We start from the raw sequence: 13,257 nt of genomic DNA on the forward strand, positions 1-13,257 counted from the left end.
TTTCTCTGGGACCAACCGATGAAATATCGCTTTAACCCAGGGGTAGCGAACTCCAGTCCTCAAGACTCCCCAACAGGTCAGGTTATAAGGATATCCCTGCTTCAGCACGGGTGACTCAGTCTTTACTGAGCCATCTGTGCTGAAGCAGGGATTGATTGAACCACCTATGCTGAAGCAGGTGTATCCTGAAAACCTGACCTGTTGGGCGGTCTCGAGGACTTGAGTTGAGAACGCCTGCTTTAACCCTCTTAGTGCTGAATGGACAGCAACTATTTGCAGAGAACGGATAGATGGGCGGAATAGCTGCCTGCAGAACATTGCTTGGCACTGCATTGCAGTTTTCCACTGCACCAATTCATTTGCCACCTGCATATGAAATCAGGTGCTGAGAACTCAGTGGTACACATTGAACCAGCAGGGTTTATTTAGTGCCTTTATTTTGTACTTTATTGCACTACAGCGTACCATTTTATATATCTTAACATACACTAAGCTCCCATTCTGACATTTCTATTATAGGCAGAGGATACTTCTAGGAAACAGTGCAGCAAATCAATCCACAATTATTAGATTCACTGTTTAAGAGGCAGCAAAATCAATCATTACATGGATGCTCAAGGCAAACTGCTTGGATACTGCATAGCAATGTCTGTAATGACTAAAAAAAAATACATATATATTAGGCGTTGATGAATAGAGGGAGGTCTGTGAAATGTAGAATTCCTGTTCCCTGGGATTAATGAAAATGCACAGGATTAGCTATTTTAGTATAATGAGATATCTGTTATAGGACTGATTGCCAGTTTTAATAAGAGCAGGTGAACTCGCTGAATCGCACGTTGGAGAAGTCCCAGGCTGGTAAAAGTAAGTTCTGTCGAAGCAGAATGTCTTTCAAACCTTCTGGTAATAGGAATTATATTTAAGTACTGTAGTTTAAAAATGTGCTCATTTATTTTGTGTGTGCTAAAGATTCCACTATCATTAAGAAAAATCTTTATTAAAGCAGCAATACTGCTTTCCTTTTCTTTTTTTTAGAGAGTTATAGGGTTGAAGCAGGGGGTCTTCAGATCTGAACTGTGTTAATTTCAGCTCCGGGGACCCCCTGCTTCCTGAGATACTTACCTCCTTAGGTGGTGCCAGGATCTATCTGCAGGTTTAAATGTCCCAAACACGCAGGCCAATAGGAAGCAACAAGGGATGACATCACGGCTTCCTATTGGCTGGTGTGGCGCGGGAAATTTAAACGCCGCCATTTCGACAGCCCCGTCGGAGCTGCTGCCTGCACAGAGATACCGGCACCTCTAAGTATCTCTGGAAGCAGGGGGTACCCGGACCTGAAATTAACGGGGTTCAGCTACAGAGACCCCCTGCTTCAAACCTATATATATGTTTTTTTTTTTTTTTAAGTCACCATGTTCTGCTGCCTTAAGGTTTTTAATATATCTAGAAAGGACCAAGGCCCAAATGTACTAAGACATGCTATTCGCCATGACACCTTCTGGTGTCTTTCCAACACTTGAATGAGATTGTAAGGTATTTTCCCGCAAAGTGGAATCTTATTACGTGGGACGTCTTAATGAATATACAGTGACAGGGAGCGAACACTGGGATTCAACGCAGGTTTAAAACATCAAAGGCAGTGCTATTATCCCTGTATTACTCCTTAAGATTACACTCGTTGGCTCAGACTTTGTCTGCCTTTTTCGAAGCAGAAACTTGTACTAGATTAAGTTCTGCATCTTATATCATGTATGTATGTATGTATGTATGTATGTATGTATGTATGTATGTATGTATGTATCCCCTTACCAGTGCGGGTCCCCGGCTATGGGATGCTTCCCCGCACTCCCCCTGGCATAAACGTAGGTGCCGCGCGGTTAGTTAGGGCGGTGCGGTGAGATAGCCAGCAGCAGGAGGCGCAGAGAGGCTCCGGCGGTTCTCCACTGGCTTGCGCTGCCATCCGGGCGGGCGCCGCCATGTTGGAGTTGACCGCGTGTGTGCGAACGCTTGCGCAAGTGCGGACAGTTGCGGAGGCCATCTTAGAGGTGAGAGAGCAAGCGCAGGAGAAGGCAGAGAGGCAGGAAGGCTCTCTAGAAGTTGCGCATGCGCAGGGAAGTGGCACGGCGGCTTTTAGGATAGCGCAGGCTCAGACAGGAAAAGGTAGGTGGCCATTACAGAGGAGGCCATGCGGTCTCCATAGGCAGGAGCCTTTTGAGGAACTACACTTCCCAGGAGACATAGCAGCAGGCAGTCAGGTGCTTGAGCTTAGCCAGTAGGGCTGAGGGATTCTCCTGTAAAGGGGAGGATCTAGTTAGGGATATTAGCAAGCTGGCAGGAAGGAAGTCAGTCAGGGTGGGGAAGCAGACAGGGTAGGAGGTAGGTGTGCAGGGTCAGGACCCATGCACAAGGCCAGAGACCCTTCCCAGGCCCCAGATAGCCCTGAGTCACCAGTGAGCTGCTGCAAATAGGGAAAGACCCAGATAGGGAGGCTGTCACTTTAGCTGAGCAGGATAGTTAGTTGCAACAGTGTTGTGTGCAGTGCAGCCAGAGTAGTTGCTTTGACTGTGTCAGTGAAAGGCCCCTCATAGGAAGAAGGGGGGGGCTGCTTTCTAAGTTATACAGTGTGTGTAATATCACCAGTGGCAGTTGCATGTGGTGAGCTGCCAGAGTCTGGAATCAGACAGAATCTACAGCAAGAGATCTTCTGCATGCAGGGACTAGGCTAGAGGTATATCTCCAGGGCCCAGTTAGTCCCCTGAGACACTGTAGAGGAATAACTGTATGTTATAGGGACTGCCTTAAGACAGGGACTCCTTCACCATACTCAGAGAGAAAGAGGAATGCTGCATGACAGTGCCTGACTGTCAGTACAGCGTGTGGCAGGAAGAGTGCCTGACTCCATAGCAGAGACTGTTGTAAAGGATCATTCCGGCTGGAGATCCCTCCCTGGAGGAGTCAGAAGGTGTAATCATTTCTGCAAGGAGCAGCGCACCACGGCGTGGGACCAAGTTGCGGAGTTGCTGACTACAAAGGATTTTCCTGATCAGGACTGATCAGGGAGGTAGTATATATTAAGTGCACCACCGGGCCCCAACACAGGGAAGCGCTATCCCTCACCTTCTCCTTATTGTTGTGGACACTCAAGGGATAAGTGCCCAAGCACATTATTATCAAAGGGACTGAGGGTGATGTGATGATGGACATGTGGGCTGAGGGGATGGTATGCATCCAGGGTGATGCAATGTTATTCATATGATGTATTGATGTTATGCAAAGAGAGTTTCATTGAAGTTATCGTTCATGCTCAGTAAATACTGTTTATTCACATTGTGTGTATTTACTGTATGGTTGTTCTGGTGAGGGCACACTCCCACCACGTTGGGATCCCTCATCAGTGGAGGCGCTGTACCGAGTGTAAGTATATACCCCATGTTCCCCGTGGCGGAAGCTCAGCCCTCCTTGTTGCCAAACAGGTACAGCACCACACTGATAAGTAGTCGGATAAACCTACCCACCTCAATCTCACTTAGGGTGGGGGTAAGAGGGCTACATTTGGAGGCGCTGCTGAGATCCAGACCTGGGATGCCCTATTCTATTTTTGTGTCAAATTGTCCAATTTAATTCTCATCATGGTTGTGCTGTCAAGGCGGGAGGTCCTTGCCTGGGCCTTGAGGCTAGATTTTAAGCCCCGCCGTGTGGTGGCCATAGGAGACCTTCCAGCCACTATATCCGTCGTGGAGGTCTTGGAGCATATGCATAAAATTCTGGGGTGACCGTACACCTGTATTTTAGATGAACAACAAGACCTCACGTCCACGTGGAGATCGGTACTTTTCGTGGCGACCCCCACGTGGGATATATGCCTGTCAGAAGCACCATCCACACTGTTTGTCTCAGGGGGCCCGCCGGAGGGTTATCCCTTAGTCTACACTGACCCAGCGCCGTGGCAACTTTCCCCAAGTTGGAAGCGTGCACGTGCTGCTGCGCTCAAGGCGGCGCCGAATTACCTTGTAGAAAGATGTCCGGGATTGGCGGGAAAACCTAAGCCATGCCCCTGCAAAATGAGTGGCTTAGCACCGAGCCAGAACTATTCCTTGATAGAAAGTGCCCCTCCTCTAGAGTCCACCAGGGGGAGGGAGCGCTTTGAGCAGCAATCAGCAACTTCTGTTCACCATAAGAGAGGTAACGGATGCAGTAAATCACACCCTCAGTTGTATGGAGCCTGGCGAATAAGAGGAGTGAACGTAACCGTTCTTTTTTATCCATGCTTACAAAAGGACTTGGATATACCTGCTGGGGTGGCCTTTGATCCCTATCAGCTACCAACCGGGGTTTTGGTGGCACAAGTGGAAGGGAAGAAGTGTCTCAAATGTCCATGTTCCAAATGTGATTTCCCAGGTTGTGAATTGATCTGGGGACATTACTGTTTCGGCTGCGGTGATCAGTTCCTGGAGCAAGTGCTGCTGGAGACTCCGGAACCCGCCAAGAAAGAAGCGGTCGACTTCAATAATGGGCCAGTCAATGCAGGAAATCAATTTACCTTAATCACAGAAGTTTCAGAGGGCTCGTGCACTCTAACCGCGGTTCCAGATCCGGTTCCAGAGTCGGTTTAAGAGCCGGAACAAGCAGAGAAAGGTGCAAATTACCTCTCCACTGGGGGGATCGGTACTGTTAACCCCCCTTGCGCAACCACGGAGGTTTCGGAGGCCCTGTGTGCACTAACCATGGTACTAGACTCTGCTCTAGAACCGCAAGATTTTCAAGCTACATTGACCAAAATGGACAGCTGCGACGCTGTGGCCGCACTGAGTCTGTGTGCTATAACAGATGTTCCAGGGGGTCCGTGTACACCGGTTCTAGACTCGGTTCCATACTCAGAACCACAGATTCCAGAACCGCAGATTCTGGAATCACAGGGTAAGGTGTCTCTACCCCCATCCTCTCTTAGTGATTCCAGCGACCAACATCTCGTCGTGATGCGCCAGCCGGCAGACCACTCCTGCAAAGACACAGAGCCAACTATCTCGGCGGATACAGAGCCTGCTGTGGGTCCGTGGGTCCTAGATGAGGTGTATCCAGATGCTGCCGCTTGCCCTGCGGTGGGCCCCTGGGCCCGAGGTGAGATTGCTCATGACCTGGCGGTGGGCCTGTTGTACATTGCCGTTCCCCAACAGCAAGCGTAGGTGCGGCCGGAACCGCAGAAGAGTCCCACGGCCGTGGCGACTCCCAGTGTGAAGGAGGAACAGCCGGAGATGAGGCCGGAGGAAGAGGATCCCATCGCAAGCCAGCGGAGTGGTGAGATACCCTCTTACTCCCCACAGGCTCTGATGGAGGCGCCGGACGTAGAAGTAGAAGAAGAAGTTACAGTGCGGGACCCAGTCCAAAATGGTGGCTCGTGTCAACCTGGAAGCATGTGCGTTCCAATTCAAATGGTCCCAGGACTGGGATCCAATGCTCCCGAGTTTACAGAAAATGATTGCTACCAGGTGGTACAGGATCAACAGTGTGTAACGGCCATCTGCCAAGTGGAGGGACAATTCAACTCTACCCTGATGTCCAGTGCAGCTGAGGTGATAATAGTCAGCGTTCCTGATGACCTGCTGGACACCGTGAATCAATCCAGTGGTAAGGTATCAACTCTTTACCCCCTGCAGGATGTAACAGAGACTTTGTTAGTCGCTTGCTTATCAGTGGAAGCCTCTCAAGTGATTAGGGACATGGACTGTGTTGCGAGTGATCCAGTGGAATTTGCCTCCTCTAAGCGCAACATGGAGCACTCTGCCCACCATGTGCTGGACCGAGGCAAGAGACTGAACTTCCCAGTCTCCCACGAGACGAATGCGGGTGATCAGGCAAAGGTCAATACCAAGGGCTCCTTTCTATTTTCCCCAACCGGGGGAGGAAGTGACTCTAAACCAGAGACTATCATTTCAGTACCAGTGACTGACCAGGCAGTGATTCATGGAAATCAGAGGGAGATACCCTCACCCAATTCGTTAGGGGCACTCCACTATGGGATTCAGCTGGCCTCGGGTATCACTGTGGGGTATCTTTTATGCACCATGATTGTCATTTTGATGTATGCCACTGGTGATAAAGTCTGTGCATTAAGATGTATATATATTGCAATGTACTTTGCTTGTGTATTCTTGTACTGTGCGATGCTTTTCCCCAAGCGGGGACGTTGGGTTTTTAACCCAGGGGAGTGTATAGCCCGGTCCCCTTACCAGCGCAGGTCCCCGGCTATGGGATGCTTCACCGCGCTCCCCCTGGCATAAACACAGATGCCGCGCAGTTAGTTAGGGCGGTGCGGCGATATAGCCAGCAGCAGGATGCGCAGGGAGGCTCCGGCGGTACTCCACTGGCTTGCGCCGCCATGTTGGAGATGACCGCGCGTGCGCGAACGCTTTCACAAGTGTGGACGGTTGCGGAGGCCATCTTAGAGGTGGCAGAGCAAGCGCAGGAGAAGGCAGAGAGGCAGGAAGGCTCTCTAGAGGTTGCGCATGCGCAGTGAAGTGGCACGGCGGCCATTAGGATAGCGCAGGCTCAGACAGGAAAAGGTAGGCGGCCATTACAGAGGAGGCCATGCGGTCTCCATAGGCAGGAGCCTTTTGAGGAACTACACTTCCCAGGAGACATAGCAGCAGGCAGTCAGGTGCGTGAGCTTAGCCAATAGGGCTGAGGGATTCTCTTGTATAGGGGAGGATCTAGTTAGGGATATTAGCAAGCTGACAGGAAGGTAGTCAGTCAGGGTGGGGAAGCAGACAAGGGAGGAGGTAGGTGTGCAGGGTCAGGGACCCATGCACTAGGCCAGAGACCCTCCCCAGGCCCCAGATAGCCCTGAGTCACCAGTAAGCTGCTGCAGATAGGGACAGACCCAGATAGGGAGGCTGTCAGATTAGCTGAGCAGGATAGCTAGTTGCAACAGTGTTGTGTGCAGTGCAGCCAGAGTAATTGCTTTGACTGTGTCAGTGAAAGGCCCCTCATAGGAAGAAGGGGGGGGCTGCTTTCTAAATTATACAGTGTGTGTAATTTCACCAGTGCCAGTTGCATGTGGTGAGCTGCAAGAGATCTTCTGCATGCAGGGACTAGGCTAGAGGTAAATCCCCAGGACCCAGTTAGTCCCCTGAGACACTGTAGAGGGATAACTGTATGTTATAGGGACTGCCTTAAGACAGGGACTCCTTCACCATACTCAGAGAGAAAGAGGAAAGCTGCATGAAAGTGCCTGACTGTCAGTACAGCGTGTAGCTGGAAGAGTGCCTGACTCCATAGCAGAGACTGTGGTAAAGGATCATTCCGGCTGGATATCCCTCCCTGGAGGAGTCAGAGGGTGTAATCATTTCTGCAAGGAGCAGCGCACCGCGGCGTGGGACCAAGTTGCGGAGTTGCTGACTACAAAGGATTTTCCCGATCAGGACTGATCAGGGAGGTAGTATATATTAAGTGCACCACCGGGCCCCAACACAGGGAAGCGCTATCCCTCACATTCTCTTTATTGTTGTGGACACTCAAGGGATAAGTGCCCAAGCACATTATTATCAAAGGGACTGAGGGTGATGTGATGATGGACATGTGGGTGAGGGGATGGTATGCATTCAGGGTGATGCAATGTTATTCATATGATGTATTGATGTTATGCAAAGAGAGTTTCATTGAAGTTATCGTTCATGCTCAGTAAATAATGTTTATTCACATTGTGTGTATTTACTGTATGGTTGTTCTGGTGAAGGCACACTCCCACCACGTTGGTATCCCTCATCAGTGGAGGCGCTGCACCGAGTGTAAGTATATACCCCAGGTTCCCCGTGGCGGAAGCTCAGCCCTCCTGGTTGCCAAACAGGTACAGCACCACACTGATAAGTAGTCAGATACACCTATCCACCTCAATCTCACTTAGGGTGGGGGTAAGAGGGCTACATATGTATGTATGTACGTACGTATGTATGTACGTATGTCTTTATTTATATAGCACCATTAATGTACATAGCACTTCACAGTAGTAATACACATGACATATAAAAAATAATACAAATAACACATAATGGGAATAAGTGCTTCAGATATAAAAGTAACATTTAGGAAAATGAGTCCCTGCACCGAAAAGCTTACAATCTAATTGGTAAGTAGGAAGAACGTACAGAGACAGTAGGAGGGCGTTCAGGTAAGTGCGTCTGAAAGGGGTCAAGGTCAACGTATGATGTGTAAAGTATCAGCCACCGAGCTACACATATGCTTCGATAAGGAGGTGTGTTTTAAGATGGGTCTTAAAGGTGGAGAGAGAGGGTGCTAGTCGGATATTTCTTAGCTAACTCCTGTGAAATTATTGACTTTCTTATCTATCATAGCTTCGGTTCCATTAGGGCAGGGGAGGCCAACTCCAATCCCCAAGGGCCACTAACAGATCAAGATTTAAGGCTATCCCTGCTTCAGCAGAGGTGGCTCAATCAGTGGCACAGTCAAACACTGAGCCACCTGTGCTGAAGCAGGGATATCCTAAAAACCTGACCTGTTGTTGGCCCTTGAGGACTGGAGTTGGCCACCCCTGCAGTAAGGTTCAACAATAATGTATTCATGTGTCTTGCCACCCCGGGCAACTCAGTTTCGTAGCATCCATCACCACGTCAGCCCACTCATTCTAAGGCGAGGTATCATATTTCTGCACATAAATGCACACCCTTAATGCACTATTATTTTACCAACTAATGCAAATAAGGCAATGGTTTTTGCCAGTTTGTAATAAATGGATATTTGATTCATTCAATACAGTTTGCCGTGAAGCCATTTAATCCATAGAAGAGAACTTGATCATATGCTCCAAAATGGGATCATCCAGACAGAGTGGACCTGAATAATTGCAGGCACCCTGCAAAACACGTCACAATCCCCATGCAATACGCTTAATGCAACCCCCACCACCCCAATATAGATACATCCTATGTCTTCAGCCTTTGTTAGGCCGGGGCCATGGTAAAAAATACAGCGCTTAGCCGCGCTGACGCTCATGCTCTCCTGCTCAAGCAGGAGCTTTTTTGTCCTAGCATTAGTGTCAGAGAGCGCGCTTGTGAGGCGGAGGTGAGGTGGGGCGGGAGGCGGCGCTAGCGCGCCACGTCACGGTGCCGACGTCACAGAGTGCCATTGGCATTTGCCAGTCACGTGACCGGCCCTCCGCTTCCCTCAGCGCGAAAAATTAAATGAATCTGTCGGCTGCAATTCCACACGCCTCTGCACGCCTGCGGAAGCGTCTACCAAAGCCACACACAGGCCGGATGCAGGATTTAAGTTTCCTGGCTCAGCGCTGTATTTAATACCATGGCGCCGGCCTTGCTTGTCGTGTGTTATTTAAAAGCATCTGAGATGTTCTATATTTTACATGAATGTAATCAATGATACTTATCTTCATTGTACTTTTTTTAATACAGTCCCAGAGTGCGGGGGAAACGGTTTCAGGCGAGGAGAATCCGGTTATTGCAGCCAACACATCATAGACAAACATTCTTCATAGTACAGGTCTCCTCTGGGACAGAGACACAATGTGGAGCTCTGCGCACAAGTTCATCATGCAATTCTCCATTTAATGTACCAGCCAAGAATAGTGGTACCTGATGAAAGCTCCATACGGGACCTGAAACGTTGTCTTTCCTCTGTTCTTGGCTGTCACATTAAATGGAGAATTGCATGATGAACGTGTGAGTAGAGCTTTACTTTGTACCTCTGTCCCAGAGGAAACCTGTACTTGGGAGAAATTGTTTGTACTTTTCTTTATAAACATTTGATGTACTTACTGTATCTACCTCCTCCACTGAGAAACAGCTCCAGGCACCAACTACTTTTTCTATGAAAAATGATATTATTCACAGAAATCCTTACTTGTATATCTTTTTAACGGTATTTTAAGTCAAATGTCAACATTATGCACTTAAACAATGAATAGCTAAAAGCATCAAATGCGCATGTCTGTGAGTTACTCTTAGGGTGAGCTTAATTATTATCGTAGTTGGATTATTAATGTCAGTATTCTCATTTTCAGGGAATTTTGGGCGTTTGCGCTGTGCAAAATGTTAGTCAAATGAGAGAAAATTGCCTCATTAATATACACCTCAAAATCAGGGGCTCTCAACTCCAGTTCTCATTACCTCCCAACGGGTCAGGTTTTCAGGAAATCCTTGCTTCAGCACAGGTGGCTCAGTCTCTGAGCCACCTGTGCTGAAGCTGGGATATCCTGAAAACCTGACCAGTTGATGGTAGGGGGAGGATGTCTTCAGGACTGGAGTTGAGAGCCCCTTACATCAATTATTAAACTCGTGGTGAAGAACAAATCAATTTTCATTAATCAGCTGGGCATACATTCTCTAACTTACTGTCCACTAAACAAAATAGCAGCTCATTTTTATTTTTTACTGATTCTTTTGTTTTTTTAAAATAATAGGAACCCTGCTGAAAGCAAAATGACTTTTAAATCTGATGCAGTTCATTTGCACTGGTTGTGCCCCAGTTTAGCATCAGGGGGAAGCTAGCTAGTAACTTCTAAGGATTCTGGGTAACGACCTTCGAACGACAACCCTTAGCTGCAGGCGAGACGACTCATCCATCTCTAAATGAGCCTTGTGCTCAGGTTTTCTTGGAGTGGTATCGCACTCAATATTAGAAACAATCTTAAATTGAGTTCACCAGTAATTCAAACTCCCTACCCTCAGTAATGTTGAACGTGCCTCAGTTAATGAATAACTTTGTATAAATAGGTTAGAAATGTTTTCAAATTCTTGAGGATTACATGCAAAGATGTGGGGAAATAAAATCAAATGGCTTTTGCACTGTTTATAAAGCTATTAACTCAGAATTAAAAGTCACTACGCACGGTCTTACTGCCAGGTCTCCCATGCACCATGGGAAATGTGGTGATATCTGTTCTGAATTCGTGTATTTGATTTCCAAGCCTTTTAAAGAGAATAACATCTGTCATTTATCAAAATAGTCATTAAAGCAGCAATCCTGCTTTTCCTTTTATTAAGTAGGTAAGAAGCAGGGGGTCTCAGCAGATGAACCACATTAGTTTCAGCTCCTGGGACCCCCTGCTTCCCGAGTTACTTACCTGCGTAGGGGGTGCCGGGAGCAGCTCTGACTTGGGCTAGTTGGGGCTATCATAATGGCGGTTTAAATGTCCCATGGGCCAATCTTCCCTTGCCGCTTCCTATTGGCCTAAGTGACCGGTACATTTAAACCTGTGGACCTTCTCCCGGCAGCACGTAATTATATTGTATTGTATGTCTTTATTTATATAGCGCCATTAATGTACATAGCGCTTCACTGTAGTAATACATATCATATTAATAACAAATAATATAAATAACAGATCATGGGAATAAGTGCTTCAGACATACTGTAAAAGTAACATTAAGGAAGAGGAGTTCCTGCTCCGAGGAGCTTACAATCTAATTGGTAGGTAGGGAGAACGTACAGAGACAGTAGGAGGGAATACTAGTAAGTGCGTCTGCAGGGTAATAGAGATACGTATCTCGTGAACAGGGGGTCCCACCCTGGATGTAAATAATGTGTGTGTGTGTCGCCCTTGCATTTTATCTGTGCTACACACCTGTACTAAAATGACAATGCATTTATTAATTAAATTAACATATTGTTGAGACTTAGAGGAAATGTCACAGGGATGCACAGAAAGTTGTATTTATTAGCAGTAGTCTTGACTGAAAAGGAAATGTAATTTACAATAACGCTGCAAGTAAAGCTGGCGGATCGAAGGGAGACAATATTATAATGAACCGAAAGGTCTTTTATCTATGGTTAGAGTTGTAAGATGGACAGATTTGGGATATAAGGGGTTCAATCGTTTCTTAGAGTAGTTGCTATGGGAACATGATTTAAGAACTAAAGCTCTCTGTTGCCCTGGTAACCGAGGAGACCCCCAGAAAGAGCTAGAGGTTGCTGGCATTCTCTGGAACCCTCTAGAAATGGGCTGTGAATAGGGATACATTTTGGGGTGGGGTGGGGTGGGGTGGGGTGGGGCGGGGGGATTTGAGGGGCTGAGAGTTCAGTTACAGCTGCAGTTTTCAGTTGCTGCTTTTTTTTTACGTACTTACTGTATCTGCCCCACCTTCTCCACTGTGAAACAGCTCCCTGCATCCACTACCCTTTATTTGAAAACATATTTGTTGACCACACACCTTACTTGTGCATATTTTTAACTGCATTTTAAGTAAATGTTCTGCAATATGCACCTAAACAGTAAAAAGTTGAATAGCTGCTAGCATGAATGAGGTGTGTCTGTGGGTTACCCTTAGGATGAGCAAAGTGAGAGAAAGAGTGGCTCAGTGAGAAAAGACACTGGCTGGCACTGAGATTGCAGCAGGGGAACCTGGTTCAATTCCCGGTGTCAGTTCCTTGTGACCTTGGGCAAGTCACTTTATCTCCCTGTGCCTCAGGCACCAAAAATATAGATTGTAAGCTCCATGGGGCAGGGACCTGTGCCTGCAAAATGTCTCTGTAAAGCGCTACATAAAACGTGCAGCGCTATACAAGAACATACTATTATTATTAAGTTATTTTAGTACTTGGATTACTGCTGTCTGCCCTGTGCAGAATTTTTATTTAAACAGAGATAGAGAGAAAGTCGTTAACCATGTAGGACTACCGCAGCTGTGTGCGGCTGGATCCATCAATGATTTACCAGCTAGACGTGTGGACAGTTTTGGGTTGGGTCCACGTAGAGGTGGAAGCAGAGGTTTCCTACTAAGAAGTCAGGCCCTCCTTCTAAACAGGGACCTTCCAGAGACTCACCAGAGAGAGGTTAGCGCAGAGGGGTTATTTTCCCTGATTCATTGGATGGATGTCCTGTAACCTCTGATTATCAACAGGATGATCATCGCGGGACCTTCCAGAGACCCATCACAGTCCCTACCACATGCTTGACCCATGTAGTGTCCAGTGCCATCGAAGTGAAGTGTCCATGGGAGACGCTGGGTAACATGACCAGTTGAATTGTTGCTGTGTTTCATCTGTCCATGAAAAAATAAAAAATATATGTTCTTACAGCAGATGAGTGCCATGTGTGTGTATTGTATGTCTTTATTCATATAGCGTCATTAATGTTCATAGCGCTTCACAGTAGTAATACATGTGGTAATCAAATAAATAACAGATAATATAAATAACAGATCATGGGAATAAGTGCTTTAGACATTAAAGTAACATTAAAGAAGAGGAGTCCCTGCCCCGAGGAGCTTACAGTCTAATTGGTAGGTA

The 13,257-nt window shown here is 47.3% G+C and overlaps 1 long non-coding RNA gene across 2 annotated transcripts in view; it reads left to right on the forward strand.

Annotated features, from left to right (window-relative positions):
• Window positions 1-13,010, forward strand: part of LOC142502248 (uncharacterized) — an 82,815-nt gene extending 69,805 nt beyond the window's left edge. For both annotated transcript variants that reach the window (XR_012803691.1, XR_012803692.1), the window contains exon 3: window positions 12,870-13,010. This is a non-coding gene — a long non-coding RNA (uncharacterized LOC142502248). The remainder of the gene's footprint in view (window positions 1-12,869) is intronic.
• Window positions 13,011-13,257: the final 247 nt, after the last annotated feature.

This window comes from Ascaphus truei, chromosome 9 (genome assembly GCF_040206685.1).
Source record: "Ascaphus truei isolate aAscTru1 chromosome 9, aAscTru1.hap1, whole genome shotgun sequence".
In the NCBI taxonomy this organism is placed as follows: Eukaryota; Metazoa; Chordata; class Amphibia; order Anura; family Ascaphidae; genus Ascaphus; species Ascaphus truei.